The 23991-nt window shown below is 50.7% G+C and overlaps 49 non-coding genes across 49 annotated transcripts; all 49 read left to right on the top strand.

Annotated features, from left to right (window-relative positions):
* Positions 1-277: 277 nt before the first annotated feature.
* On the top strand, positions 278-359 carry Trnas-aga (transfer RNA serine (anticodon AGA)). Its single transcript has one exon. It is a non-coding gene; the product is annotated as a tRNA-Ser (tRNA).
* Positions 360-704: 345 nt separating this feature from the next.
* Positions 705-777, top strand: Trnak-uuu (transfer RNA lysine (anticodon UUU)). The gene has a single exon. It is a non-coding gene; the product is annotated as a tRNA-Lys (tRNA).
* Positions 778-915: 138 nt separating this feature from the next.
* Positions 916-997, top strand: Trnas-cga (transfer RNA serine (anticodon CGA)). The gene has a single exon. It is a non-coding gene; the product is annotated as a tRNA-Ser (tRNA).
* Positions 998-1738: 741 nt separating this feature from the next.
* Positions 1739-1820, top strand: Trnas-aga (transfer RNA serine (anticodon AGA)). Its single transcript has one exon. It is a non-coding gene; the product is annotated as a tRNA-Ser (tRNA).
* Positions 1821-2165: 345 nt separating this feature from the next.
* Positions 2166-2238, top strand: Trnak-uuu (transfer RNA lysine (anticodon UUU)). Its single transcript has one exon. It is a non-coding gene; the product is annotated as a tRNA-Lys (tRNA).
* Positions 2239-2376: 138 nt separating this feature from the next.
* Positions 2377-2458, top strand: Trnas-cga (transfer RNA serine (anticodon CGA)). The gene has a single exon. It is a non-coding gene; the product is annotated as a tRNA-Ser (tRNA).
* Positions 2459-3199: 741 nt separating this feature from the next.
* Positions 3200-3281, top strand: Trnas-aga (transfer RNA serine (anticodon AGA)). Its single transcript has one exon. It is a non-coding gene; the product is annotated as a tRNA-Ser (tRNA).
* A 345-nt stretch (positions 3282-3626) lies between these two features.
* On the top strand, positions 3627-3699 carry Trnak-uuu (transfer RNA lysine (anticodon UUU)). Its single transcript has one exon. It is a non-coding gene; the product is annotated as a tRNA-Lys (tRNA).
* Positions 3700-3837: 138 nt separating this feature from the next.
* Trnas-cga (transfer RNA serine (anticodon CGA)) lies at positions 3838-3919 on the top strand. The gene has a single exon. It is a non-coding gene; the product is annotated as a tRNA-Ser (tRNA).
* A 741-nt stretch (positions 3920-4660) lies between these two features.
* Trnas-aga (transfer RNA serine (anticodon AGA)) lies at positions 4661-4742 on the top strand. Its single transcript has one exon. It is a non-coding gene; the product is annotated as a tRNA-Ser (tRNA).
* A 345-nt stretch (positions 4743-5087) lies between these two features.
* Positions 5088-5160, top strand: Trnak-uuu (transfer RNA lysine (anticodon UUU)). The gene has a single exon. It is a non-coding gene; the product is annotated as a tRNA-Lys (tRNA).
* A 138-nt stretch (positions 5161-5298) lies between these two features.
* Positions 5299-5380, top strand: Trnas-cga (transfer RNA serine (anticodon CGA)). Its single transcript has one exon. It is a non-coding gene; the product is annotated as a tRNA-Ser (tRNA).
* A 741-nt stretch (positions 5381-6121) lies between these two features.
* Positions 6122-6203, top strand: Trnas-aga (transfer RNA serine (anticodon AGA)). The gene has a single exon. It is a non-coding gene; the product is annotated as a tRNA-Ser (tRNA).
* Positions 6204-6548: 345 nt separating this feature from the next.
* Trnak-uuu (transfer RNA lysine (anticodon UUU)) lies at positions 6549-6621 on the top strand. Its single transcript has one exon. It is a non-coding gene; the product is annotated as a tRNA-Lys (tRNA).
* Positions 6622-6759: 138 nt separating this feature from the next.
* On the top strand, positions 6760-6841 carry Trnas-cga (transfer RNA serine (anticodon CGA)). Its single transcript has one exon. It is a non-coding gene; the product is annotated as a tRNA-Ser (tRNA).
* Positions 6842-7582: 741 nt separating this feature from the next.
* On the top strand, positions 7583-7664 carry Trnas-aga (transfer RNA serine (anticodon AGA)). The gene has a single exon. It is a non-coding gene; the product is annotated as a tRNA-Ser (tRNA).
* A 345-nt stretch (positions 7665-8009) lies between these two features.
* On the top strand, positions 8010-8082 carry Trnak-uuu (transfer RNA lysine (anticodon UUU)). Its single transcript has one exon. It is a non-coding gene; the product is annotated as a tRNA-Lys (tRNA).
* A 138-nt stretch (positions 8083-8220) lies between these two features.
* Positions 8221-8302, top strand: Trnas-cga (transfer RNA serine (anticodon CGA)). The gene has a single exon. It is a non-coding gene; the product is annotated as a tRNA-Ser (tRNA).
* A 741-nt stretch (positions 8303-9043) lies between these two features.
* Trnas-aga (transfer RNA serine (anticodon AGA)) lies at positions 9044-9125 on the top strand. The gene has a single exon. It is a non-coding gene; the product is annotated as a tRNA-Ser (tRNA).
* Positions 9126-9470: 345 nt separating this feature from the next.
* On the top strand, positions 9471-9543 carry Trnak-uuu (transfer RNA lysine (anticodon UUU)). The gene has a single exon. It is a non-coding gene; the product is annotated as a tRNA-Lys (tRNA).
* Positions 9544-9681: 138 nt separating this feature from the next.
* On the top strand, positions 9682-9763 carry Trnas-cga (transfer RNA serine (anticodon CGA)). The gene has a single exon. It is a non-coding gene; the product is annotated as a tRNA-Ser (tRNA).
* A 741-nt stretch (positions 9764-10504) lies between these two features.
* Positions 10505-10586, top strand: Trnas-aga (transfer RNA serine (anticodon AGA)). The gene has a single exon. It is a non-coding gene; the product is annotated as a tRNA-Ser (tRNA).
* Positions 10587-10931: 345 nt separating this feature from the next.
* Positions 10932-11004, top strand: Trnak-uuu (transfer RNA lysine (anticodon UUU)). Its single transcript has one exon. It is a non-coding gene; the product is annotated as a tRNA-Lys (tRNA).
* Positions 11005-11142: 138 nt separating this feature from the next.
* On the top strand, positions 11143-11224 carry Trnas-cga (transfer RNA serine (anticodon CGA)). Its single transcript has one exon. It is a non-coding gene; the product is annotated as a tRNA-Ser (tRNA).
* A 741-nt stretch (positions 11225-11965) lies between these two features.
* Trnas-aga (transfer RNA serine (anticodon AGA)) lies at positions 11966-12047 on the top strand. The gene has a single exon. It is a non-coding gene; the product is annotated as a tRNA-Ser (tRNA).
* A 345-nt stretch (positions 12048-12392) lies between these two features.
* Positions 12393-12465, top strand: Trnak-uuu (transfer RNA lysine (anticodon UUU)). Its single transcript has one exon. It is a non-coding gene; the product is annotated as a tRNA-Lys (tRNA).
* A 138-nt stretch (positions 12466-12603) lies between these two features.
* Positions 12604-12685, top strand: Trnas-cga (transfer RNA serine (anticodon CGA)). The gene has a single exon. It is a non-coding gene; the product is annotated as a tRNA-Ser (tRNA).
* Positions 12686-13426: 741 nt separating this feature from the next.
* On the top strand, positions 13427-13508 carry Trnas-aga (transfer RNA serine (anticodon AGA)). The gene has a single exon. It is a non-coding gene; the product is annotated as a tRNA-Ser (tRNA).
* Positions 13509-13853: 345 nt separating this feature from the next.
* Positions 13854-13926, top strand: Trnak-uuu (transfer RNA lysine (anticodon UUU)). The gene has a single exon. It is a non-coding gene; the product is annotated as a tRNA-Lys (tRNA).
* A 138-nt stretch (positions 13927-14064) lies between these two features.
* On the top strand, positions 14065-14146 carry Trnas-cga (transfer RNA serine (anticodon CGA)). Its single transcript has one exon. It is a non-coding gene; the product is annotated as a tRNA-Ser (tRNA).
* A 741-nt stretch (positions 14147-14887) lies between these two features.
* On the top strand, positions 14888-14969 carry Trnas-aga (transfer RNA serine (anticodon AGA)). Its single transcript has one exon. It is a non-coding gene; the product is annotated as a tRNA-Ser (tRNA).
* A 345-nt stretch (positions 14970-15314) lies between these two features.
* Trnak-uuu (transfer RNA lysine (anticodon UUU)) lies at positions 15315-15387 on the top strand. The gene has a single exon. It is a non-coding gene; the product is annotated as a tRNA-Lys (tRNA).
* Positions 15388-15525: 138 nt separating this feature from the next.
* Trnas-cga (transfer RNA serine (anticodon CGA)) lies at positions 15526-15607 on the top strand. The gene has a single exon. It is a non-coding gene; the product is annotated as a tRNA-Ser (tRNA).
* A 741-nt stretch (positions 15608-16348) lies between these two features.
* Positions 16349-16430, top strand: Trnas-aga (transfer RNA serine (anticodon AGA)). The gene has a single exon. It is a non-coding gene; the product is annotated as a tRNA-Ser (tRNA).
* Positions 16431-16775: 345 nt separating this feature from the next.
* Positions 16776-16848, top strand: Trnak-uuu (transfer RNA lysine (anticodon UUU)). The gene has a single exon. It is a non-coding gene; the product is annotated as a tRNA-Lys (tRNA).
* A 138-nt stretch (positions 16849-16986) lies between these two features.
* Positions 16987-17068, top strand: Trnas-cga (transfer RNA serine (anticodon CGA)). The gene has a single exon. It is a non-coding gene; the product is annotated as a tRNA-Ser (tRNA).
* A 741-nt stretch (positions 17069-17809) lies between these two features.
* Trnas-aga (transfer RNA serine (anticodon AGA)) lies at positions 17810-17891 on the top strand. Its single transcript has one exon. It is a non-coding gene; the product is annotated as a tRNA-Ser (tRNA).
* Positions 17892-18236: 345 nt separating this feature from the next.
* Positions 18237-18309, top strand: Trnak-uuu (transfer RNA lysine (anticodon UUU)). Its single transcript has one exon. It is a non-coding gene; the product is annotated as a tRNA-Lys (tRNA).
* A 138-nt stretch (positions 18310-18447) lies between these two features.
* On the top strand, positions 18448-18529 carry Trnas-cga (transfer RNA serine (anticodon CGA)). Its single transcript has one exon. It is a non-coding gene; the product is annotated as a tRNA-Ser (tRNA).
* Positions 18530-19270: 741 nt separating this feature from the next.
* Trnas-aga (transfer RNA serine (anticodon AGA)) lies at positions 19271-19352 on the top strand. The gene has a single exon. It is a non-coding gene; the product is annotated as a tRNA-Ser (tRNA).
* Positions 19353-19697: 345 nt separating this feature from the next.
* Positions 19698-19770, top strand: Trnak-uuu (transfer RNA lysine (anticodon UUU)). Its single transcript has one exon. It is a non-coding gene; the product is annotated as a tRNA-Lys (tRNA).
* Positions 19771-19908: 138 nt separating this feature from the next.
* Trnas-cga (transfer RNA serine (anticodon CGA)) lies at positions 19909-19990 on the top strand. The gene has a single exon. It is a non-coding gene; the product is annotated as a tRNA-Ser (tRNA).
* Positions 19991-20731: 741 nt separating this feature from the next.
* Positions 20732-20813, top strand: Trnas-aga (transfer RNA serine (anticodon AGA)). The gene has a single exon. It is a non-coding gene; the product is annotated as a tRNA-Ser (tRNA).
* A 345-nt stretch (positions 20814-21158) lies between these two features.
* Trnak-uuu (transfer RNA lysine (anticodon UUU)) lies at positions 21159-21231 on the top strand. Its single transcript has one exon. It is a non-coding gene; the product is annotated as a tRNA-Lys (tRNA).
* A 138-nt stretch (positions 21232-21369) lies between these two features.
* Positions 21370-21451, top strand: Trnas-cga (transfer RNA serine (anticodon CGA)). The gene has a single exon. It is a non-coding gene; the product is annotated as a tRNA-Ser (tRNA).
* Positions 21452-22192: 741 nt separating this feature from the next.
* Trnas-aga (transfer RNA serine (anticodon AGA)) lies at positions 22193-22274 on the top strand. Its single transcript has one exon. It is a non-coding gene; the product is annotated as a tRNA-Ser (tRNA).
* A 345-nt stretch (positions 22275-22619) lies between these two features.
* Positions 22620-22692, top strand: Trnak-uuu (transfer RNA lysine (anticodon UUU)). Its single transcript has one exon. It is a non-coding gene; the product is annotated as a tRNA-Lys (tRNA).
* Positions 22693-22830: 138 nt separating this feature from the next.
* On the top strand, positions 22831-22912 carry Trnas-cga (transfer RNA serine (anticodon CGA)). Its single transcript has one exon. It is a non-coding gene; the product is annotated as a tRNA-Ser (tRNA).
* A 741-nt stretch (positions 22913-23653) lies between these two features.
* Trnas-aga (transfer RNA serine (anticodon AGA)) lies at positions 23654-23735 on the top strand. The gene has a single exon. It is a non-coding gene; the product is annotated as a tRNA-Ser (tRNA).
* Positions 23736-23991: the final 256 nt, after the last annotated feature.

The following is a 23991-nucleotide window of genomic DNA, read 5'->3' as shown; positions in this document are numbered from 1 at the left end:
AGCCAGTAATTACGACACGCGAATCACTCAAACACCATGCAGCATGTACCACAATGCTCGGCCGAGGGACCGGGTAGCTCAGTCGGTAGAGCGCTAGACTTTCAACCAAAGGGTCCCGGGTTCAAGCCCCCGTCCAGGCGAAAATTGATACACTGTCGTAACGGCTAATGTGCTGGCAACGGAAGCACTACAGAAACGAGTGAGGCCATGTCGTGTTCTTACGTCAGATTGCTTGAAAAGGAGCAGTTGCACTTGTCGAGAGACGCTTCTGCGACCGGCAGTCGTGGCCGAGTGGTTAAGGCGTCTGACTAGAAATCAGATTCCCTCTGGGAGCGTAGGTTCGAGTCCTACCGACTGCGTTTCTTTTTTGTGTCAAGAGGTGAAGAACATCTCCAACGGAACCGTGAAATGAGCGAATACGTGGGAAACACTGCATTCGAGACGCTTGTGAATTTTACAATTGTCCAGTGAGTGTCGACAAAACACGTAGCTCCTCTGCTGAGACGTACAAAATGCTGCAATTTCACTTTGCATCGTGTGTCAGCTTTCTTCGATAGGCTGTTACGAGGATAGCGTGATGAGTTTTTAGACAGCAGTCAGACGACGTTTAAACAGTAACAGCTCCACGCAACAACTACCCAACAGTAAAGGACATGAGGCAATGTGTCAGTATGCCTAGAGGGAGGGGTGTCAAAGTAACGTGAGCCCGGATAGCTCAGTCGGTAGAGCATTAGGCTTTTAACCTAAGGGTCCAGGGTTCAAGTCCCTGTTCGGGCGCAAATTTTAATACCTTGATAGCCGCACGTCTCGTAGCGGTGTAAGCACTACGGAAAAGAATGCTGCTACGCAGTTTCCTGGCACTGCAGTGCTTTAAACAGTAGCAGTTGCATGTGTCGGGAGGATCGTCCGCTAGTGGCAGTCGTGGCCGAGTGGTTAAGGCGTCTGACTCGAAATCAGATTCCCTCTGGGAGCGTAGGTTCGAATCCTACCGGCTGCGTGTGATTTTGCGTAAAAACGAGCAGAAATTTTCGCCCACATGTGACATGCGTGGGTGAAAGCGGATCCAAACCAGTGACACCATTCTCAACAAGACGGAAATTTATGTTTAAGAATACTGTTTCGCGACGGCCGCTGTCTGTTGCGGCTCTCGGTTCACCTCGCACGGACGCTAGTACTGCAGAAATCAGTCGCAGGCCCACGAACGCGCCCCCGTCATTTTGTCGCGCCGTCGCCGTGTTCGGGAGTACGCAGATGTGCTTCAAAGTGTTGGACAGAGCGAGCATTCATTTCTTTTTAAGAATCGCAATTCAATTCATTCGAGTGTGGCAAAAGCAGTGGTGCAGCGTTTCCTTTCTTAAGATCTCGCAGCTGCTTGCAAGTATGTCCATCGTTTAAGACGACAGAAAAGTAGCGTCAGCGGTGCGTCAGTGGGAAGTCGGTGAAGTCGCCATTGGAGCCATAAGCCAGTAATTACGACACGCGAATCACTCAAACACCATGCAGCATGTACCACAATGCTCGGCCGAGGGACCGGGTAGCTCAGTCGGTAGAGCGCTAGACTTTCAACCAAAGGGTCCCGGGTTCAAGCCCCCGTCCAGGCGAAAATTGATACACTGTCGTAACGGCTAATGTGCTGGCAACGGAAGCACTACAGAAACGAGTGAGGCCATGTCGTGTTCTTACGTCAGATTGCTTGAAAAGGAGCAGTTGCACTTGTCGAGAGACGCTTCTGCGACCGGCAGTCGTGGCCGAGTGGTTAAGGCGTCTGACTAGAAATCAGATTCCCTCTGGGAGCGTAGGTTCGAGTCCTACCGACTGCGTTTCTTTTTTGTGTCAAGAGGTGAAGAACATCTCCAACGGAACCGTGAAATGAGCGAATACGTGGGAAACACTGCATTCGAGACGCTTGTGAATTTTACAATTGTCCAGTGAGTGTCGACAAAACACGTAGCTCCTCTGCTGAGACGTACAAAATGCTGCAATTTCACTTTGCATCGTGTGTCAGCTTTCTTCGATAGGCTGTTACGAGGATAGCGTGATGAGTTTTTAGACAGCAGTCAGACGACGTTTAAACAGTAACAGCTCCACGCAACAACTACCCAACAGTAAAGGACATGAGGCAATGTGTCAGTATGCCTAGAGGGAGGGGTGTCAAAGTAACGTGAGCCCGGATAGCTCAGTCGGTAGAGCATTAGGCTTTTAACCTAAGGGTCCAGGGTTCAAGTCCCTGTTCGGGCGCAAATTTTAATACCTTGATAGCCGCACGTCTCGTAGCGGTGTAAGCACTACGGAAAAGAATGCTGCTACGCCGTTTCCTGGCACTGCAGTGCTTTAAACAGTAGCAGTTGCATGTGTCGGGAGGATCGTCCGCTAGTGGCAGTCGTGGCCGAGTGGTTAAGGCGTCTGACTCGAAATCAGATTCCCTCTGGGAGCGTAGGTTCGAATCCTACCGGCTGCGTGTGATTTTGCGTAAAAACGAGCAGAAATTTTCGCCCACATGTGACATGCGTGGGTGAAAGCGGATCCAAACCAGTGACACCATTCTCAACAAGACGGAAATTTATGTTTAAGAATACTGTTTCGCGACGGCCGCTGTCTGTTGCGGCACTCGGTTCACCTCGCACGGACGCTAGTACTGCAGAAATCAGTCGCAGGCCCACGAACGCGCCCCCGTCATTTTGTCGCGCCGTCGCCGTGTTCGGGAGTACGCAGATGTGCTTCAAAGTGTTGGACAGAGCGAGCATTCATTTCTTTTTAAGAATCGCAATTCAATTCATTCGAGTGTGGCAAAAGCAGTGGTGCAGCGTTTCCTTTCTTAAGATCTCGCAGCTGCTTGCAAGTATGTCCATCGTTTAAGACGACAGAAAAGTAGCGTCAGCGGTGCGTCAGTGGGAAGTCGGTGAAGTCGCCATTGGAGCCATAAGCCAGTAATTACGACACGCGAATCACTCAAACACCATGCAGCATGTACCACAATGCTCGGCCGAGGGACCGGGTAGCTCAGTCGGTAGAGCGCTAGACTTTCAACCAAAGGGTCCCGGGTTCAAGCCCCCGTCCAGGCGAAAATTGATACACTGTCGTAACGGCTAATGTGCTGGCAACGGAAGCACTACAGAAACGAGTGAGGCCATGTCGTGTTCTTACGTCAGATTGCTTGAAAAGGAGCAGTTGCACTTGTCGAGAGACGCTTCTGCGACCGGCAGTCGTGGCCGAGTGGTTAAGGCGTCTGACTAGAAATCAGATTCCCTCTGGGAGCGTAGGTTCGAGTCCTACCGACTGCGTTTCTTTTTTGTGTCAAGAGGTGAAGAACATCTCCAACGGAACCGTGAAATGAGCGAATACGTGGGAAACACTGCATTCGAGACGCTTGTGAATTTTACAATTGTCCAGTGAGTGTCGACAAAACACGTAGCTCCTCTGCTGAGACGTACAAAATGCTGCAATTTCACTTTGCATCGTGTGTCAGCTTTCTTCGATAGGCTGTTACGAGGATAGCGTGATGAGTTTTTAGACAGCAGTCAGACGACGTTTAAACAGTAACAGCTCCACGCAACAACTACCCAACAGTAAAGGACATGAGGCAATGTGTCAGTATGCCTAGAGGGAGGGGTGTCAAAGTAACGTGAGCCCGGATAGCTCAGTCGGTAGAGCATTAGGCTTTTAACCTAAGGGTCCAGGGTTCAAGTCCCTGTTCGGGCGCAAATTTTAATACCTTGATAGCCGCACGTCTCGTAGCGGTGTAAGCACTACGGAAAAGAATGCTGCTACGCAGTTTCCTGGCACTGCAGTGCTTTAAACAGTAGCAGTTGCATGTGTCGGGAGGATCGTCCGCTAGTGGCAGTCGTGGCCGAGTGGTTAAGGCGTCTGACTCGAAATCAGATTCCCTCTGGGAGCGTAGGTTCGAATCCTACCGGCTGCGTGTGATTTTGCGTAAAAACGAGCAGAAATTTTCGCCCACATGTGACATGCGTGGGTGAAAGCGGATCCAAACCAGTGACACCATTCTCAACAAGACGGAAATTTATGTTTAAGAATACTGTTTCGCGACGGCCGCTGTCTGTTGCGGCTCTCGGTTCACCTCGCACGGACGCTAGTACTGCAGAAATCAGTCGCAGGCCCACGAACGCGCCCCCGTCATTTTGTCGCGCCGTCGCCGTGTTCGGGAGTACGCAGATGTGCTTCAAAGTGTTGGACAGAGCGAGCATTCATTTCTTTTTAAGAATCGCAATTCAATTCATTCGAGTGTGGCAAAAGCAGTGGTGCAGCGTTTCCTTTCTTAAGATCTCGCAGCTGCTTGCAAGTATGTCCATCGTTTAAGACGACAGAAAAGTAGCGTCAGCGGTGCGTCAGTGGGAAGTCGGTGAAGTCGCCATTGGAGCCATAAGCCAGTAATTACGACACGCGAATCACTCAAACACCATGCAGCATGTACCACAATGCTCGGCCGAGGGACCGGGTAGCTCAGTCGGTAGAGCGCTAGACTTTCAACCAAAGGGTCCCGGGTTCAAGCCCCCGTCCAGGCGAAAATTGATACACTGTCGTAACGGCTAATGTGCTGGCAACGGAAGCACTACAGAAACGAGTGAGGCCATGTCGTGTTCTTACGTCAGATTGCTTGAAAAGGAGCAGTTGCACTTGTCGAGAGACGCTTCTGCGACCGGCAGTCGTGGCCGAGTGGTTAAGGCGTCTGACTAGAAATCAGATTCCCTCTGGGAGCGTAGGTTCGAGTCCTACCGACTGCGTTTCTTTTTTGTGTCAAGAGGTGAAGAACATCTCCAACGGAACCGTGAAATGAGCGAATACGTGGGAAACACTGCATTCGAGACGCTTGTGAATTTTACAATTGTCCAGTGAGTGTCGACAAAACACGTAGCTCCTCTGCTGAGACGTACAAAATGCTGCAATTTCACTTTGCATCGTGTGTCAGCTTTCTTCGATAGGCTGTTACGAGGATAGCGTGATGAGTTTTTAGACAGCAGTCAGACGACGTTTAAACAGTAACAGCTCCACGCAACAACTACCCAACAGTAAAGGACATGAGGCAATGTGTCAGTATGCCTAGAGGGAGGGGTGTCAAAGTAACGTGAGCCCGGATAGCTCAGTCGGTAGAGCATTAGGCTTTTAACCTAAGGGTCCAGGGTTCAAGTCCCTGTTCGGGCGGAAATTTTAATACCTTGATAGCCGCACGTCTCGTAGCGGTGTAAGCACTACGGAAAAGAATGCTGCTACGCCGTTTCCTGGCACTGCAGTGCTTTAAACAGTAGCAGTTGCATGTGTCGGGAGGATCGTCCGCTAGTGGCAGTCGTGGCCGAGTGGTTAAGGCGTCTGACTCGAAATCAGATTCCCTCTGGGAGCGTAGGTTCGAATCCTACCGGCTGCGTGTGATTTTGCGTAAAAACGAGCAGAAATTTTCGCCCACATGTGACATGCGTGGGTGAAAGCGGATCCAAACCAGTGACACCATTCTCAACAAGACGGAAATTTATGTTTAAGAATACTGTTTCGCGACGGCCGCTGTCTGTTGCGGCACTCGGTTCACCTCGCACGGACGCTAGTACTGCAGAAATCAGTCGCAGGCCCACGAACGCGCCCCCGTCATTTTGTCGCGCCGTCGCCGTGTTCGGGAGTACGCAGATGTGCTTCAAAGTGTTGGACAGAGCGAGCATTCATTTCTTTTTAAGAATCGCAATTCAATTCATTCGAGTGTGGCAAAAGCAGTGGTGCAGCGTTTCCTTTCTTAAGATCTCGCAGCTGCTTGCAAGTATGTCCATCGTTTAAGACGACAGAAAAGTAGCGTCAGCGGTGCGTCAGTGGGAAGTCGGTGAAGTCGCCATTGGAGCCATAAGCCAGTAATTACGACACGCGAATCACTCAAACACCATGCAGCATGTACCACAATGCTCGGCCGAGGGACCGGGTAGCTCAGTCGGTAGAGCGCTAGACTTTCAACCAAAGGGTCCCGGGTTCAAGCCCCCGTCCAGGCGAAAATTGATACACTGTCGTAACGGCTAATGTGCTGGCAACGGAAGCACTACAGAAACGAGTGAGGCCATGTCGTGTTCTTACGTCAGATTGCTTGAAAAGGAGCAGTTGCACTTGTCGAGAGACGCTTCTGCGACCGGCAGTCGTGGCCGAGTGGTTAAGGCGTCTGACTAGAAATCAGATTCCCTCTGGGAGCGTAGGTTCGAGTCCTACCGACTGCGTTTCTTTTTTGTGTCAAGAGGTGAAGAACATCTCCAACGGAACCGTGAAATGAGCGAATACGTGGGAAACACTGCATTCGAGACGCTTGTGAATTTTACAATTGTCCAGTGAGTGTCGACAAAACACGTAGCTCCTCTGCTGAGACGTACAAAATGCTGCAATTTCACTTTGCATCGTGTGTCAGCTTTCTTCGATAGGCTGTTACGAGGATAGCGTGATGAGTTTTTAGACAGCAGTCAGACGACGTTTAAACAGTAACAGCTCCACGCAACAACTACCCAACAGTAAAGGACATGAGGCAATGTGTCAGTATGCCTAGAGGGAGGGGTGTCAAAGTAACGTGAGCCCGGATAGCTCAGTCGGTAGAGCATTAGGCTTTTAACCTAAGGGTCCAGGGTTCAAGTCCCTGTTCGGGCGCAAATTTTAATACCTTGATAGCCGCACGTCTCGTAGCGGTGTAAGCACTACGGAAAAGAATGCTGCTACGCAGTTTCCTGGCACTGCAGTGCTTTAAACAGTAGCAGTTGCATGTGTCGGGAGGATCGTCCGCTAGTGGCAGTCGTGGCCGAGTGGTTAAGGCGTCTGACTCGAAATCAGATTCCCTCTGGGAGCGTAGGTTCGAATCCTACCGGCTGCGTGTGATTTTGCGTAAAAACGAGCAGAAATTTTCGCCCACATGTGACATGCGTGGGTGAAAGCGGATCCAAACCAGTGACACCATTCTCAACAAGACGGAAATTTATGTTTAAGAATACTGTTTCGCGACGGCCGCTGTCTGTTGCGGCTCTCGGTTCACCTCGCACGGACGCTAGTACTGCAGAAATCAGTCGCAGGCCCACGAACGCGCCCCCGTCATTTTGTCGCGCCGTCGCCGTGTTCGGGAGTACGCAGATGTGCTTCAAAGTGTTGGACAGAGCGAGCATTCATTTCTTTTTAAGAATCGCAATTCAATTCATTCGAGTGTGGCAAAAGCAGTGGTGCAGCGTTTCCTTTCTTAAGATCTCGCAGCTGCTTGCAAGTATGTCCATCGTTTAAGACGACAGAAAAGTAGCGTCAGCGGTGCGTCAGTGGGAAGTCGGTGAAGTCGCCATTGGAGCCATAAGCCAGTAATTACGACACGCGAATCACTCAAACACCATGCAGCATGTACCACAATGCTCGGCCGAGGGACCGGGTAGCTCAGTCGGTAGAGCGCTAGACTTTCAACCAAAGGGTCCCGGGTTCAAGCCCCCGTCCAGGCGAAAATTGATACACTGTCGTAACGGCTAATGTGCTGGCAACGGAAGCACTACAGAAACGAGTGAGGCCATGTCGTGTTCTTACGTCAGATTGCTTGAAAAGGAGCAGTTGCACTTGTCGAGAGACGCTTCTGCGACCGGCAGTCGTGGCCGAGTGGTTAAGGCGTCTGACTAGAAATCAGATTCCCTCTGGGAGCGTAGGTTCGAGTCCTACCGACTGCGTTTCTTTTTTGTGTCAAGAGGTGAAGAACATCTCCAACGGAACCGTGAAATGAGCGAATACGTGGGAAACACTGCATTCGAGACGCTTGTGAATTTTACAATTGTCCAGTGAGTGTCGACAAAACACGTAGCTCCTCTGCTGAGACGTACAAAATGCTGCAATTTCACTTTGCATCGTGTGTCAGCTTTCTTCGATAGGCTGTTACGAGGATAGCGTGATGAGTTTTTAGACAGCAGTCAGACGACGTTTAAACAGTAACAGCTCCACGCAACAACTACCCAACAGTAAAGGACATGAGGCAATGTGTCAGTATGCCTAGAGGGAGGGGTGTCAAAGTAACGTGAGCCCGGATAGCTCAGTCGGTAGAGCATTAGGCTTTTAACCTAAGGGTCCAGGGTTCAAGTCCCTGTTCGGGCGCAAATTTTAATACCTTGATAGCCGCACGTCTCGTAGCGGTGTAAGCACTACGGAAAAGAATGCTGCTACGCCGTTTCCTGGCACTGCAGTGCTTTAAACAGTAGCAGTTGCATGTGTCGGGAGGATCGTCCGCTAGTGGCAGTCGTGGCCGAGTGGTTAAGGCGTCTGACTCGAAATCAGATTCCCTCTGGGAGCGTAGGTTCGAATCCTACCGGCTGCGTGTGATTTTGCGTAAAAACGAGCAGAAATTTTCGCCCACATGTGACATGCGTGGGTGAAAGCGGATCCAAACCAGTGACACCATTCTCAACAAGACGGAAATTTATGTTTAAGAATACTGTTTCGCGACGGCCGCTGTCTGTTGCGGCACTCGGTTCACCTCGCACGGACGCTAGTACTGCAGAAATCAGTCGCAGGCCCACGAACGCGCCCCCGTCATTTTGTCGCGCCGTCGCCGTGTTCGGGAGTACGCAGATGTGCTTCAAAGTGTTGGACAGAGCGAGCATTCATTTCTTTTTAAGAATCGCAATTCAATTCATTCGAGTGTGGCAAAAGCAGTGGTGCAGCGTTTCCTTTCTTAAGATCTCGCAGCTGCTTGCAAGTATGTCCATCGTTTAAGACGACAGAAAAGTAGCGTCAGCGGTGCGTCAGTGGGAAGTCGGTGAAGTCGCCATTGGAGCCATAAGCCAGTAATTACGACACGCGAATCACTCAAACACCATGCAGCATGTACCACAATGCTCGGCCGAGGGACCGGGTAGCTCAGTCGGTAGAGCGCTAGACTTTCAACCAAAGGGTCCCGGGTTCAAGCCCCCGTCCAGGCGAAAATTGATACACTGTCGTAACGGCTAATGTGCTGGCAACGGAAGCACTACAGAAACGAGTGAGGCCATGTCGTGTTCTTACGTCAGATTGCTTGAAAAGGAGCAGTTGCACTTGTCGAGAGACGCTTCTGCGACCGGCAGTCGTGGCCGAGTGGTTAAGGCGTCTGACTAGAAATCAGATTCCCTCTGGGAGCGTAGGTTCGAGTCCTACCGACTGCGTTTCTTTTTTGTGTCAAGAGGTGAAGAACATCTCCAACGGAACCGTGAAATGAGCGAATACGTGGGAAACACTGCATTCGAGACGCTTGTGAATTTTACAATTGTCCAGTGAGTGTCGACAAAACACGTAGCTCCTCTGCTGAGACGTACAAAATGCTGCAATTTCACTTTGCATCGTGTGTCAGCTTTCTTCGATAGGCTGTTACGAGGATAGCGTGATGAGTTTTTAGACAGCAGTCAGACGACGTTTAAACAGTAACAGCTCCACGCAACAACTACCCAACAGTAAAGGACATGAGGCAATGTGTCAGTATGCCTAGAGGGAGGGGTGTCAAAGTAACGTGAGCCCGGATAGCTCAGTCGGTAGAGCATTAGGCTTTTAACCTAAGGGTCCAGGGTTCAAGTCCCTGTTCGGGCGCAAATTTTAATACCTTGATAGCCGCACGTCTCGTAGCGGTGTAAGCACTACGGAAAAGAATGCTGCTACGCAGTTTCCTGGCACTGCAGTGCTTTAAACAGTAGCAGTTGCATGTGTCGGGAGGATCGTCCGCTAGTGGCAGTCGTGGCCGAGTGGTTAAGGCGTCTGACTCGAAATCAGATTCCCTCTGGGAGCGTAGGTTCGAATCCTACCGGCTGCGTGTGATTTTGCGTAAAAACGAGCAGAAATTTTCGCCCACATGTGACATGCGTGGGTGAAAGCGGATCCAAACCAGTGACACCATTCTCAACAAGACGGAAATTTATGTTTAAGAATACTGTTTCGCGACGGCCGCTGTCTGTTGCGGCTCTCGGTTCACCTCGCACGGACGCTAGTACTGCAGAAATCAGTCGCAGGCCCACGAACGCGCCCCCGTCATTTTGTCGCGCCGTCGCCGTGTTCGGGAGTACGCAGATGTGCTTCAAAGTGTTGGACAGAGCGAGCATTCATTTCTTTTTAAGAATCGCAATTCAATTCATTCGAGTGTGGCAAAAGCAGTGGTGCAGCGTTTCCTTTCTTAAGATCTCGCAGCTGCTTGCAAGTATGTCCATCGTTTAAGACGACAGAAAAGTAGCGTCAGCGGTGCGTCAGTGGGAAGTCGGTGAAGTCGCCATTGGAGCCATAAGCCAGTAATTACGACACGCGAATCACTCAAACACCATGCAGCATGTACCACAATGCTCGGCCGAGGGACCGGGTAGCTCAGTCGGTAGAGCGCTAGACTTTCAACCAAAGGGTCCCGGGTTCAAGCCCCCGTCCAGGCGAAAATTGATACACTGTCGTAACGGCTAATGTGCTGGCAACGGAAGCACTACAGAAACGAGTGAGGCCATGTCGTGTTCTTACGTCAGATTGCTTGAAAAGGAGCAGTTGCACTTGTCGAGAGACGCTTCTGCGACCGGCAGTCGTGGCCGAGTGGTTAAGGCGTCTGACTAGAAATCAGATTCCCTCTGGGAGCGTAGGTTCGAGTCCTACCGACTGCGTTTCTTTTTTGTGTCAAGAGGTGAAGAACATCTCCAACGGAACCGTGAAATGAGCGAATACGTGGGAAACACTGCATTCGAGACGCTTGTGAATTTTACAATTGTCCAGTGAGTGTCGACAAAACACGTAGCTCCTCTGCTGAGACGTACAAAATGCTGCAATTTCACTTTGCATCGTGTGTCAGCTTTCTTCGATAGGCTGTTACGAGGATAGCGTGATGAGTTTTTAGACAGCAGTCAGACGACGTTTAAACAGTAACAGCTCCACGCAACAACTACCCAACAGTAAAGGACATGAGGCAATGTGTCAGTATGCCTAGAGGGAGGGGTGTCAAAGTAACGTGAGCCCGGATAGCTCAGTCGGTAGAGCATTAGGCTTTTAACCTAAGGGTCCAGGGTTCAAGTCCCTGTTCGGGCGCAAATTTTAATACCTTGATAGCCGCACGTCTCGTAGCGGTGTAAGCACTACGGAAAAGAATGCTGCTACGCAGTTTCCTGGCACTGCAGTGCTTTAAACAGTAGCAGTTGCATGTGTCGGGAGGATCGTCCGCTAGTGGCAGTCGTGGCCGAGTGGTTAAGGCGTCTGACTCGAAATCAGATTCCCTCTGGGAGCGTAGGTTCGAATCCTACCGGCTGCGTGTGATTTTGCGTAAAAACGAGCAGAAATTTTCGCCCACATGTGACATGCGTGGGTGAAAGCGGATCCAAACCAGTGACACCATTCTCAACAAGACGGAAATTTATGTTTAAGAATACTGTTTCGCGACGGCCGCTGTCTGTTGCGGCTCTCGGTTCACCTCGCACGGACGCTAGTACTGCAGAAATCAGTCGCAGGCCCACGAACGCGCCCCCGTCATTTTGTCGCGCCGTCGCCGTGTTCGGGAGTACGCAGATGTGCTTCAAAGTGTTGGACAGAGCGAGCATTCATTTCTTTTTAAGAATCGCAATTCAATTCATTCGAGTGTGGCAAAAGCAGTGGTGCAGCGTTTCCTTTCTTAAGATCTCGCAGCTGCTTGCAAGTATGTCCATCGTTTAAGACGACAGAAAAGTAGCGTCAGCGGTGCGTCAGTGGGAAGTCGGTGAAGTCGCCATTGGAGCCATAAGCCAGTAATTACGACACGCGAATCACTCAAACACCATGCAGCATGTACCACAATGCTCGGCCGAGGGACCGGGTAGCTCAGTCGGTAGAGCGCTAGACTTTCAACCAAAGGGTCCCGGGTTCAAGCCCCCGTCCAGGCGAAAATTGATACACTGTCGTAACGGCTAATGTGCTGGCAACGGAAGCACTACAGAAACGAGTGAGGCCATGTCGTGTTCTTACGTCAGATTGCTTGAAAAGGAGCAGTTGCACTTGTCGAGAGACGCTTCTGCGACCGGCAGTCGTGGCCGAGTGGTTAAGGCGTCTGACTAGAAATCAGATTCCCTCTGGGAGCGTAGGTTCGAGTCCTACCGACTGCGTTTCTTTTTTGTGTCAAGAGGTGAAGAACATCTCCAACGGAACCGTGAAATGAGCGAATACGTGGGAAACACTGCATTCGAGACGCTTGTGAATTTTACAATTGTCCAGTGAGTGTCGACAAAACACGTAGCTCCTCTGCTGAGACGTACAAAATGCTGCAATTTCACTTTGCATCGTGTGTCAGCTTTCTTCGATAGGCTGTTACGAGGATAGCGTGATGAGTTTTTAGACAGCAGTCAGACGACGTTTAAACAGTAACAGCTCCACGCAACAACTACCCAACAGTAAAGGACATGAGGCAATGTGTCAGTATGCCTAGAGGGAGGGGTGTCAAAGTAACGTGAGCCCGGATAGCTCAGTCGGTAGAGCATTAGGCTTTTAACCTAAGGGTCCAGGGTTCAAGTCCCTGTTCGGGCGCAAATTTTAATACCTTGATAGCCGCACGTCTCGTAGCGGTGTAAGCACTACGGAAAAGAATGCTGCTACGCCGTTTCCTGGCACTGCAGTGCTTTAAACAGTAGCAGTTGCATGTGTCGGGAGGATCGTCCGCTAGTGGCAGTCGTGGCCGAGTGGTTAAGGCGTCTGACTCGAAATCAGATTCCCTCTGGGAGCGTAGGTTCGAATCCTACCGGCTGCGTGTGATTTTGCGTAAAAACGAGCAGAAATTTTCGCCCACATGTGACATGCGTGGGTGAAAGCGGATCCAAACCAGTGACACCATTCTCAACAAGACGGAAATTTATGTTTAAGAATACTGTTTCGCGACGGCCGCTGTCTGTTGCGGCACTCGGTTCACCTCGCACGGACGCTAGTACTGCAGAAATCAGTCGCAGGCCCACGAACGCGCCCCCGTCATTTTGTCGCGCCGTCGCCGTGTTCGGGAGTACGCAGATGTGCTTCAAAGTGTTGGACAGAGCGAGCATTCATTTCTTTTTAAGAATCGCAATTCAATTCATTCGAGTGTGGCAAAAGCAGTGGTGCAGCGTTTCCTTTCTTAAGATCTCGCAGCTGCTTGCAAGTATGTCCATCGTTTAAGACGACAGAAAAGTAGCGTCAGCGGTGCGTCAGTGGGAAGTCGGTGAAGTCGCCATTGGAGCCATAAGCCAGTAATTACGACACGCGAATCACTCAAACACCATGCAGCATGTACCACAATGCTCGGCCGAGGGACCGGGTAGCTCAGTCGGTAGAGCGCTAGACTTTCAACCAAAGGGTCCCGGGTTCAAGCCCCCGTCCAGGCGAAAATTGATACACTGTCGTAACGGCTAATGTGCTGGCAACGGAAGCACTACAGAAACGAGTGAGGCCATGTCGTGTTCTTACGTCAGATTGCTTGAAAAGGAGCAGTTGCACTTGTCGAGAGACGCTTCTGCGACCGGCAGTCGTGGCCGAGTGGTTAAGGCGTCTGACTAGAAATCAGATTCCCTCTGGGAGCGTAGGTTCGAGTCCTACCGACTGCGTTTCTTTTTTGTGTCAAGAGGTGAAGAACATCTCCAACGGAACCGTGAAATGAGCGAATACGTGGGAAACACTGCATTCGAGACGCTTGTGAATTTTACAATTGTCCAGTGAGTGTCGACAAAACACGTAGCTCCTCTGCTGAGACGTACAAAATGCTGCAATTTCACTTTGCATCGTGTGTCAGCTTTCTTCGATAGGCTGTTACGAGGATAGCGTGATGAGTTTTTAGACAGCAGTCAGACGACGTTTAAACAGTAACAGCTCCACGCAACAACTACCCAACAGTAAAGGACATGAGGCAATGTGTCAGTATGCCTAGAGGGAGGGGTGTCAAAGTAACGTGAGCCCGGATAGCTCAGTCGGTAGAGCATTAGGCTTTTAACCTAAGGGTCCAGGGTTCAAGTCCCTGTTCGGGCGCAAATTTTAATACCTTGATAGCCGCACGTCTCGTAGCGGTGTAAGCACTACGGAAAAGAATGCTGCTACGCCGTTTCCTGGCACTGCAGTGCTTTAAACAGTAGCAGTTGCATGTGTCGGGAGGATCGTCCGCTAGTGGCAGTCGTGGCCGAGTGGTTAAGGCGTCTGACTCGAAATCAGATTCCCTCTGGGAGCGTAGGTTCGAATCCTACCGGCTGCGTGTGATTTTGCGTAAAAACGAGCAGAAATTTTCGCCCACATGTGACATGCGTGGGTGAAAGCGGATCCAAACCAGTGACACCATTCTCAACAAGACGGAAATTTATGTTTAAGAATACTGTTTCGCGACGGCCGCTGTCTGTTGCGGCACTCGGTTCACCTCGCACGGACGCTAGTACTGCAGAAATCAGTCGCAGGCCCACGAACGCGCCCCCGTCATTTTGTCGCGCCGTCGCCGTGTTCGGGAGTACGCAGATGTGCTTCAAAGTGTTGGACAGAGCGAGCATTCATTTCTTTTTAAGAATCGCAATTCAATTCATTCGAGTGTGGCAAAAGCAGTGGTGCAGCGTTTCCTTTCTTAAGATCTCGCAGCTGCTTGCAAGTATGTCCATCGTTTAAGACGACAGAAAAGTAGCGTCAGCGGTGCGTCAGTGGGAAGTCGGTGAAGTCGCCATTGGAGCCATAAGCCAGTAATTACGACACGCGAATCACTCAAACACCATGCAGCATGTACCACAATGCTCGGCCGAGGGACCGGGTAGCTCAGTCGGTAGAGCGCTAGACTTTCAACCAAAGGGTCCCGGGTTCAAGCCCCCGTCCAGGCGAAAATTGATACACTGTCGTAACGGCTAATGTGCTGGCAACGGAAGCACTACAGAAACGAGTGAGGCCATGTCGTGTTCTTACGTCAGATTGCTTGAAAAGGAGCAGTTGCACTTGTCGAGAGACGCTTCTGCGACCGGCAGTCGTGGCCGAGTGGTTAAGGCGTCTGACTAGAAATCAGATTCCCTCTGGGAGCGTAGGTTCGAGTCCTACCGACTGCGTTTCTTTTTTGTGTCAAGAGGTGAAGAACATCTCCAACGGAACCGTGAAATGAGCGAATACGTGGGAAACACTGCATTCGAGACGCTTGTGAATTTTACAATTGTCCAGTGAGTGTCGACAAAACACGTAGCTCCTCTGCTGAGACGTACAAAATGCTGCAATTTCACTTTGCATCGTGTGTCAGCTTTCTTCGATAGGCTGTTACGAGGATAGCGTGATGAGTTTTTAGACAGCAGTCAGACGACGTTTAAACAGTAACAGCTCCACGCAACAACTACCCAACAGTAAAGGACATGAGGCAATGTGTCAGTATGCCTAGAGGGAGGGGTGTCAAAGTAACGTGAGCCCGGATAGCTCAGTCGGTAGAGCATTAGGCTTTTAACCTAAGGGTCCAGGGTTCAAGTCCCTGTTCGGGCGCAAATTTTAATACCTTGATAGCCGCACGTCTCGTAGCGGTGTAAGCACTACGGAAAAGAATGCTGCTACGCCGTTTCCTGGCACTGCAGTGCTTTAAACAGTAGCAGTTGCATGTGTCGGGAGGATCGTCCGCTAGTGGCAGTCGTGGCCGAGTGGTTAAGGCGTCTGACTCGAAATCAGATTCCCTCTGGGAGCGTAGGTTCGAATCCTACCGGCTGCGTGTGATTTTGCGTAAAAACGAGCAGAAATTTTCGCCCACATGTGACATGCGTGGGTGAAAGCGGATCCAAACCAGTGACACCATTCTCAACAAGACGGAAATTTATGTTTAAGAATACTGTTTCGCGACGGCCGCTGTCTGTTGCGGCACTCGGTTCACCTCGCACGGACGCTAGTACTGCAGAAATCAGTCGCAGGCCCACGAACGCGCCCCCGTCATTTTGTCGCGCCGTCGCCGTGTTCGGGAGTACGCAGATGTGCTTCAAAGTGTTGGACAGAGCGAGCATTCATTTCTTTTTAAGAATCGCAATTCAATTCATTCGAGTGTGGCAAAAGCAGTGGTGCAGCGTTTCCTTTCTTAAGATCTCGCAGCTGCTTGCAAGTATGTCCATCGTTTAAGACGACAGAAAAGTAGCGTCAGCGGTGCGTCAGTGGGAAGTCGGTGAAGTCGCCATTGGAGCCATAAGCCAGTAATTACGACACGCGAATCACTCAAACACCATGCAGCATGTACCACAATGCTCGGCCGAGGGACCGGGTAGCTCAGTCGGTAGAGCGCTAGACTTTCAACCAAAGGGTCCCGGGTTCAAGCCCCCGTCCAGGCGAAAATTGATACACTGTCGTAACGGCTAATGTGCTGGCAACGGAAGCACTACAGAAACGAGTGAGGCCATGTCGTGTTCTTACGTCAGATTGCTTGAAAAGGAGCAGTTGCACTTGTCGAGAGACGCTTCTGCGACCGGCAGTCGTGGCCGAGTGGTTAAGGCGTCTGACTAGAAATCAGATTCCCTCTGGGAGCGTAGGTTCGAGTCCTACCGACTGCGTTTCTTTTTTGTGTCAAGAGGTGAAGAACATCTCCAACGGAACCGTGAAATGAGCGAATACGTGGGAAACACTGCATTCGAGACGCTTGTGAATTTTACAATTGTCCAGTGAGTGTCGACAAAACACGTAGCTCCTCTGCTGAGACGTACAAAATGCTGCAATTTCACTTTGCATCGTGTGTCAGCTTTCTTCGATAGGCTGTTACGAGGATAGCGTGATGAGTTTTTAGACAGCAGTCAGACGACGTTTAAACAGTAACAGCTCCACGCAACAACTACCCAACAGTAAAGGACATGAGGCAATGTGTCAGTATGCCTAGAGGGAGGGGTGTCAAAGTAACGTGAGCCCGGATAGCTCAGTCGGTAGAGCATTAGGCTTTTAACCTAAGGGTCCAGGGTTCAAGTCCCTGTTCGGGCGCAAATTTTAATACCTTGATAGCCGCACGTCTCGTAGCGGTGTAAGCACTACGGAAAAGAATGCTGCTACGCAGTTTCCTGGCACTGCAGTGCTTTAAACAGTAGCAGTTGCATGTGTCGGGAGGATCGTCCGCTAGTGGCAGTCGTGGCCGAGTGGTTAAGGCGTCTGACTCGAAATCAGATTCCCTCTGGGAGCGTAGGTTCGAATCCTACCGGCTGCGTGTGATTTTGCGTAAAAACGAGCAGAAATTTTCGCCCACATGTGACATGCGTGGGTGAAAGCGGATCCAAACCAGTGACACCATTCTCAACAAGACGGAAATTTATGTTTAAGAATACTGTTTCGCGACGGCCGCTGTCTGTTGCGGCTCTCGGTTCACCTCGCACGGACGCTAGTACTGCAGAAATCAGTCGCAGGCCCACGAACGCGCCCCCGTCATTTTGTCGCGCCGTCGCCGTGTTCGGGAGTACGCAGATGTGCTTCAAAGTGTTGGACAGAGCGAGCATTCATTTCTTTTTAAGAATCGCAATTCAATTCATTCGAGTGTGGCAAAAGCAGTGGTGCAGCGTTTCCTTTCTTAAGATCTCGCAGCTGCTTGCAAGTATGTCCATCGTTTAAGACGACAGAAAAGTAGCGTCAGCGGTGCGTCAGTGGGAAGTCGGTGAAGTCGCCATTGGAGCCATAAGCCAGTAATTACGACACGCGAATCACTCAAACACCATGCAGCATGTACCACAATGCTCGGCCGAGGGACCGGGTAGCTCAGTCGGTAGAGCGCTAGACTTTCAACCAAAGGGTCCCGGGTTCAAGCCCCCGTCCAGGCGAAAATTGATACACTGTCGTAACGGCTAATGTGCTGGCAACGGAAGCACTACAGAAACGAGTGAGGCCATGTCGTGTTCTTACGTCAGATTGCTTGAAAAGGAGCAGTTGCACTTGTCGAGAGACGCTTCTGCGACCGGCAGTCGTGGCCGAGTGGTTAAGGCGTCTGACTAGAAATCAGATTCCCTCTGGGAGCGTAGGTTCGAGTCCTACCGACTGCGTTTCTTTTTTGTGTCAAGAGGTGAAGAACATCTCCAACGGAACCGTGAAATGAGCGAATACGTGGGAAACACTGCATTCGAGACGCTTGTGAATTTTACAATTGTCCAGTGAGTGTCGACAAAACACGTAGCTCCTCTGCTGAGACGTACAAAATGCTGCAATTTCACTTTGCATCGTGTGTCAGCTTTCTTCGATAGGCTGTTACGAGGATAGCGTGATGAGTTTTTAGACAGCAGTCAGACGACGTTTAAACAGTAACAGCTCCACGCAACAACTACCCAACAGTAAAGGACATGAGGCAATGTGTCAGTATGCCTAGAGGGAGGGGTGTCAAAGTAACGTGAGCCCGGATAGCTCAGTCGGTAGAGCATTAGGCTTTTAACCTAAGGGTCCAGGGTTCAAGTCCCTGTTCGGGCGCAAATTTTAATACCTTGATAGCCGCACGTCTCGTAGCGGTGTAAGCACTACGGAAAAGAATGCTGCTACGCAGTTTCCTGGCACTGCAGTGCTTTAAACAGTAGCAGTTGCATGTGTCGGGAGGATCGTCCGCTAGTGGCAGTCGTGGCCGAGTGGTTAAGGCGTCTGACTCGAAATCAGATTCCCTCTGGGAGCGTAGGTTCGAATCCTACCGGCTGCGTGTGATTTTGCGTAAAAACGAGCAGAAATTTTCGCCCACATGTGACATGCGTGGGTGAAAGCGGATCCAAACCAGTGACACCATTCTCAACAAGACGGAAATTTATGTTTAAGAATACTGTTTCGCGACGGCCGCTGTCTGTTGCGGCTCTCGGTTCACCTCGCACGGACGCTAGTACTGCAGAAATCAGTCGCAGGCCCACGAACGCGCCCCCGTCATTTTGTCGCGCCGTCGCCGTGTTCGGGAGTACGCAGATGTGCTTCAAAGTGTTGGACAGAGCGAGCATTCATTTCTTTTTAAGAATCGCAATTCAATTCATTCGAGTGTGGCAAAAGCAGTGGTGCAGCGTTTCCTTTCTTAAGATCTCGCAGCTGCTTGCAAGTATGTCCATCGTTTAAGACGACAGAAAAGTAGCGTCAGCGGTGCGTCAGTGGGAAGTCGGTGAAGTCGCCATTGGAGCCATAAGCCAGTAATTACGACACGCGAATCACTCAAACACCATGCAGCATGTACCACAATGCTCGGCCGAGGGACCGGGTAGCTCAGTCGGTAGAGCGCTAGACTTTCAACCAAAGGGTCCCGGGTTCAAGCCCCCGTCCAGGCGAAAATTGATACACTGTCGTAACGGCTAATGTGCTGGCAACGGAAGCACTACAGAAACGAGTGAGGCCATGTCGTGTTCTTACGTCAGATTGCTTGAAAAGGAGCAGTTGCACTTGTCGAGAGACGCTTCTGCGACCGGCAGTCGTGGCCGAGTGGTTAAGGCGTCTGACTAGAAATCAGATTCCCTCTGGGAGCGTAGGTTCGAGTCCTACCGACTGCGTTTCTTTTTTGTGTCAAGAGGTGAAGAACATCTCCAACGGAACCGTGAAATGAGCGAATACGTGGGAAACACTGCATTCGAGACGCTTGTGAATTTTACAATTGTCCAGTGAGTGTCGACAAAACACGTAGCTCCTCTGCTGAGACGTACAAAATGCTGCAATTTCACTTTGCATCGTGTGTCAGCTTTCTTCGATAGGCTGTTACGAGGATAGCGTGATGAGTTTTTAGACAGCAGTCAGACGACGTTTAAACAGTAACAGCTCCACGCAACAACTACCCAACAGTAAAGGACATGAGGCAATGTGTCAGTATGCCTAGAGGGAGGGGTGTCAAAGTAACGTGAGCCCGGATAGCTCAGTCGGTAGAGCATTAGGCTTTTAACCTAAGGGTCCAGGGTTCAAGTCCCTGTTCGGGCGCAAATTTTAATACCTTGATAGCCGCACGTCTCGTAGCGGTGTAAGCACTACGGAAAAGAATGCTGCTACGCCGTTTCCTGGCACTGCAGTGCTTTAAACAGTAGCAGTTGCATGTGTCGGGAGGATCGTCCGCTAGTGGCAGTCGTGGCCGAGTGGTTAAGGCGTCTGACTCGAAATCAGATTCCCTCTGGGAGCGTAGGTTCGAATCCTACCGGCTGCGTGTGATTTTGCGTAAAAACGAGCAGAAATTTTCGCCCACATGTGACATGCGTGGGTGAAAGCGGATCCAAACCAGTGACACCATTCTCAACAAGACGGAAATTTATGTTTAAGAATACTGTTTCGCGACGGCCGCTGTCTGTTGCGGCACTCGGTTCACCTCGCACGGACGCTAGTACTGCAGAAATCAGTCGCAGGCCCACGAACGCGCCCCCGTCATTTTGTCGCGCCGTCGCCGTGTTCGGGAGTACGCAGATGTGCTTCAAAGTGTTGGACAGAGCGAGCATTCATTTCTTTTTAAGAATCGCAATTCAATTCATTCGAGTGTGGCAAAAGCAGTGGTGCAGCGTTTCCTTTCTTAAGATCTCGCAGCTGCTTGCAAGTATGTCCATCGTTTAAGACGACAGAAAAGTAGCGTCAGCGGTGCGTCAGTGGGAAGTCGGTGAAGTCGCCATTGGAGCCATAAGCCAGTAATTACGACACGCGAATCACTCAAACACCATGCAGCATGTACCACAATGCTCGGCCGAGGGACCGGGTAGCTCAGTCGGTAGAGCGCTAGACTTTCAACCAAAGGGTCCCGGGTTCAAGCCCCCGTCCAGGCGAAAATTGATACACTGTCGTAACGGCTAATGTGCTGGCAACGGAAGCACTACAGAAACGAGTGAGGCCATGTCGTGTTCTTACGTCAGATTGCTTGAAAAGGAGCAGTTGCACTTGTCGAGAGACGCTTCTGCGACCGGCAGTCGTGGCCGAGTGGTTAAGGCGTCTGACTAGAAATCAGATTCCCTCTGGGAGCGTAGGTTCGAGTCCTACCGACTGCGTTTCTTTTTTGTGTCAAGAGGTGAAGAACATCTCCAACGGAACCGTGAAATGAGCGAATACGTGGGAAACACTGCATTCGAGACGCTTGTGAATTTTACAATTGTCCAGTGAGTGTCGACAAAACACGTAGCTCCTCTGCTGAGACGTACAAAATGCTGCAATTTCACTTTGCATCGTGTGTCAGCTTTCTTCGATAGGCTGTTACGAGGATAGCGTGATGAGTTTTTAGACAGCAGTCAGACGACGTTTAAACAGTAACAGCTCCACGCAACAACTACCCAACAGTAAAGGACATGAGGCAATGTGTCAGTATGCCTAGAGGGAGGGGTGTCAAAGTAACGTGAGCCCGGATAGCTCAGTCGGTAGAGCATTAGGCTTTTAACCTAAGGGTCCAGGGTTCAAGTCCCTGTTCGGGCGCAAATTTTAATACCTTGATAGCCGCACGTCTCGTAGCGGTGTAAGCACTACGGAAAAGAATGCTGCTACGCCGTTTCCTGGCACTGCAGTGCTTTAAACAGTAGCAGTTGCATGTGTCGGGAGGATCGTCCGCTAGTGGCAGTCGTGGCCGAGTGGTTAAGGCGTCTGACTCGAAATCAGATTCCCTCTGGGAGCGTAGGTTCGAATCCTACCGGCTGCGTGTGATTTTGCGTAAAAACGAGCAGAAATTTTCGCCCACATGTGACATGCGTGGGTGAAAGCGGATCCAAACCAGTGACACCATTCTCAACAAGACGGAAATTTATGTTTAAGAATACTGTTTCGCGACGGCCGCTGTCTGTTGCGGCACTCGGTTCACCTCGCACGGACGCTAGTACTGCAGAAATCAGTCGCAGGCCCACGAACGCGCCCCCGTCATTTTGTCGCGCCGTCGCCGTGTTCGGGAGTACGCAGATGTGCTTCAAAGTGTTGGACAGAGCGAGCATTCATTTCTTTTTAAGAATCGCAATTCAATTCATTCGAGTGTGGCAAAAGCAGTGGTGCAGCGTTTCCTTTCTTAAGATCTCGCAGCTGCTTGCAAGTATGTCCATCGTTTAAGACGACAGAAAAGTAGCGTCAGCGGTGCGTCAGTGGGAAGTCGGTGAAGTCGCCATTGGAGCCATAAGCCAGTAATTACGACACGCGAATCACTCAAACACCATGCAGCATGTACCACAATGCTCGGCCGAGGGACCGGGTAGCTCAGTCGGTAGAGCGCTAGACTTTCAACCAAAGGGTCCCGGGTTCAAGCCCCCGTCCAGGCGAAAATTGATACACTGTCGTAACGGCTAATGTGCTGGCAACGGAAGCACTACAGAAACGAGTGAGGCCATGTCGTGTTCTTACGTCAGATTGCTTGAAAAGGAGCAGTTGCACTTGTCGAGAGACGCTTCTGCGACCGGCAGTCGTGGCCGAGTGGTTAAGGCGTCTGACTAGAAATCAGATTCCCTCTGGGAGCGTAGGTTCGAGTCCTACCGACTGCGTTTCTTTTTTGTGTCAAGAGGTGAAGAACATCTCCAACGGAACCGTGAAATGAGCGAATACGTGGGAAACACTGCATTCGAGACGCTTGTGAATTTTACAATTGTCCAGTGAGTGTCGACAAAACACGTAGCTCCTCTGCTGAGACGTACAAAATGCTGCAATTTCACTTTGCATCGTGTGTCAGCTTTCTTCGATAGGCTGTTACGAGGATAGCGTGATGAGTTTTTAGACAGCAGTCAGACGACGTTTAAACAGTAACAGCTCCACGCAACAACTACCCAACAGTAAAGGACATGAGGCAATGTGTCAGTATGCCTAGAGGGAGGGGTGTCAAAGTAACGTGAGCCCGGATAGCTCAGTCGGTAGAGCATTAGGCTTTTAACCTAAGGGTCCAGGGTTCAAGTCCCTGTTCGGGCGCAAATTTTAATACCTTGATAGCCGCACGTCTCGTAGCGGTGTAAGCACTACGGAAAAGAATGCTGCTACGCAGTTTCCTGGCACTGCAGTGCTTTAAACAGTAGCAGTTGCATGTGTCGGGAGGATCGTCCGCTAGTGGCAGTCGTGGCCGAGTGGTTAAGGCGTCTGACTCGAAATCAGATTCCCTCTGGGAGCGTAGGTTCGAATCCTACCGGCTGCGTGTGATTTTGCGTAAAAACGAGCAGAAATTTTCGCCCACATGTGACATGCGTGGGTGAAAGCGGATCCAAACCAGTGACACCATTCTCAACAAGACGGAAATTTATGTTTAAGAATACTGTTTCGCGACGGCCGCTGTCTGTTGCGGCTCTCGGTTCACCTCGCACGGACGCTAGTACTGCAGAAATCAGTCGCAGGCCCACGAACGCGCCCCCGTCATTTTGTCGCGCCGTCGCCGTGTTCGGGAGTACGCAGATGTGCTTCAAAGTGTTGGACAGAGCGAGCATTCATTTCTTTTTAAGAATCGCAATTCAATTCATTCGAGTGTGGCAAAAGCAGTGGTGCAGCGTTTCCTTTCTTAAGATCTCGCAGCTGCTTGCAAGTATGTCCATCGTTTAAGACGACAGAAAAGTAGCGTCAGCGGTGCGTCAGTGGGAAGTCGGTGAAGTCGCCATTGGAGCCATAAGCCAGTAATTACGACACGCGAATCACTCAAACACCATGCAGCATGTACCACAATGCTCGGCCGAGGGACCGGGTAGCTCAGTCGGTAGAGCGCTAGACTTTCAACCAAAGGGTCCCGGGTTCAAGCCCCCGTCCAGGCGAAAATTGATACACTGTCGTAACGGCTAATGTGCTGGCAACGGAAGCACTACAGAAACGAGTGAGGCCATGTCGTGTTCTTACGTCAGATTGCTTGAAAAGGAGCAGTTGCACTTGTCGAGAGACGCTTCTGCGACCGGCAGTCGTGGCCGAGTGGTTAAGGCGTCTGACTAGAAATCAGATTCCCTCTGGGAGCGTAGGTTCGAGTCCTACCGACTGCGTTTCTTTTTTGTGTCAAGAGGTGAAGAACATCTCCAACGGAACCGTGAAATGAGCGAATACGTGGGAAACACTGCATTCGAGACGCTTGTGAATTTTACAATTGTCCAGTGAGTGTCGACAAAACACGTAGCTCCTCTGCTGAGACGTACAAAATGCTGCAATTTCACTTTGCATCGTGTGTCAGCTTTCTTCGATAGGCTGTTACGAGGATAGCGTGATGAGTTTTTAGACAGCAGTCAGACGACGTTTAAACAG

The sequence above is a fragment of the Schistocerca nitens genome, chromosome 4 (genome assembly GCF_023898315.1).
Source record: "Schistocerca nitens isolate TAMUIC-IGC-003100 chromosome 4, iqSchNite1.1, whole genome shotgun sequence".
NCBI lineage: Eukaryota > Metazoa > Arthropoda > Insecta > Orthoptera > Acrididae > Schistocerca > Schistocerca nitens.
Note: the sequence above shows the minus strand (reverse complement) of the source record. Positions and strands in the feature narration are given on the sequence as shown.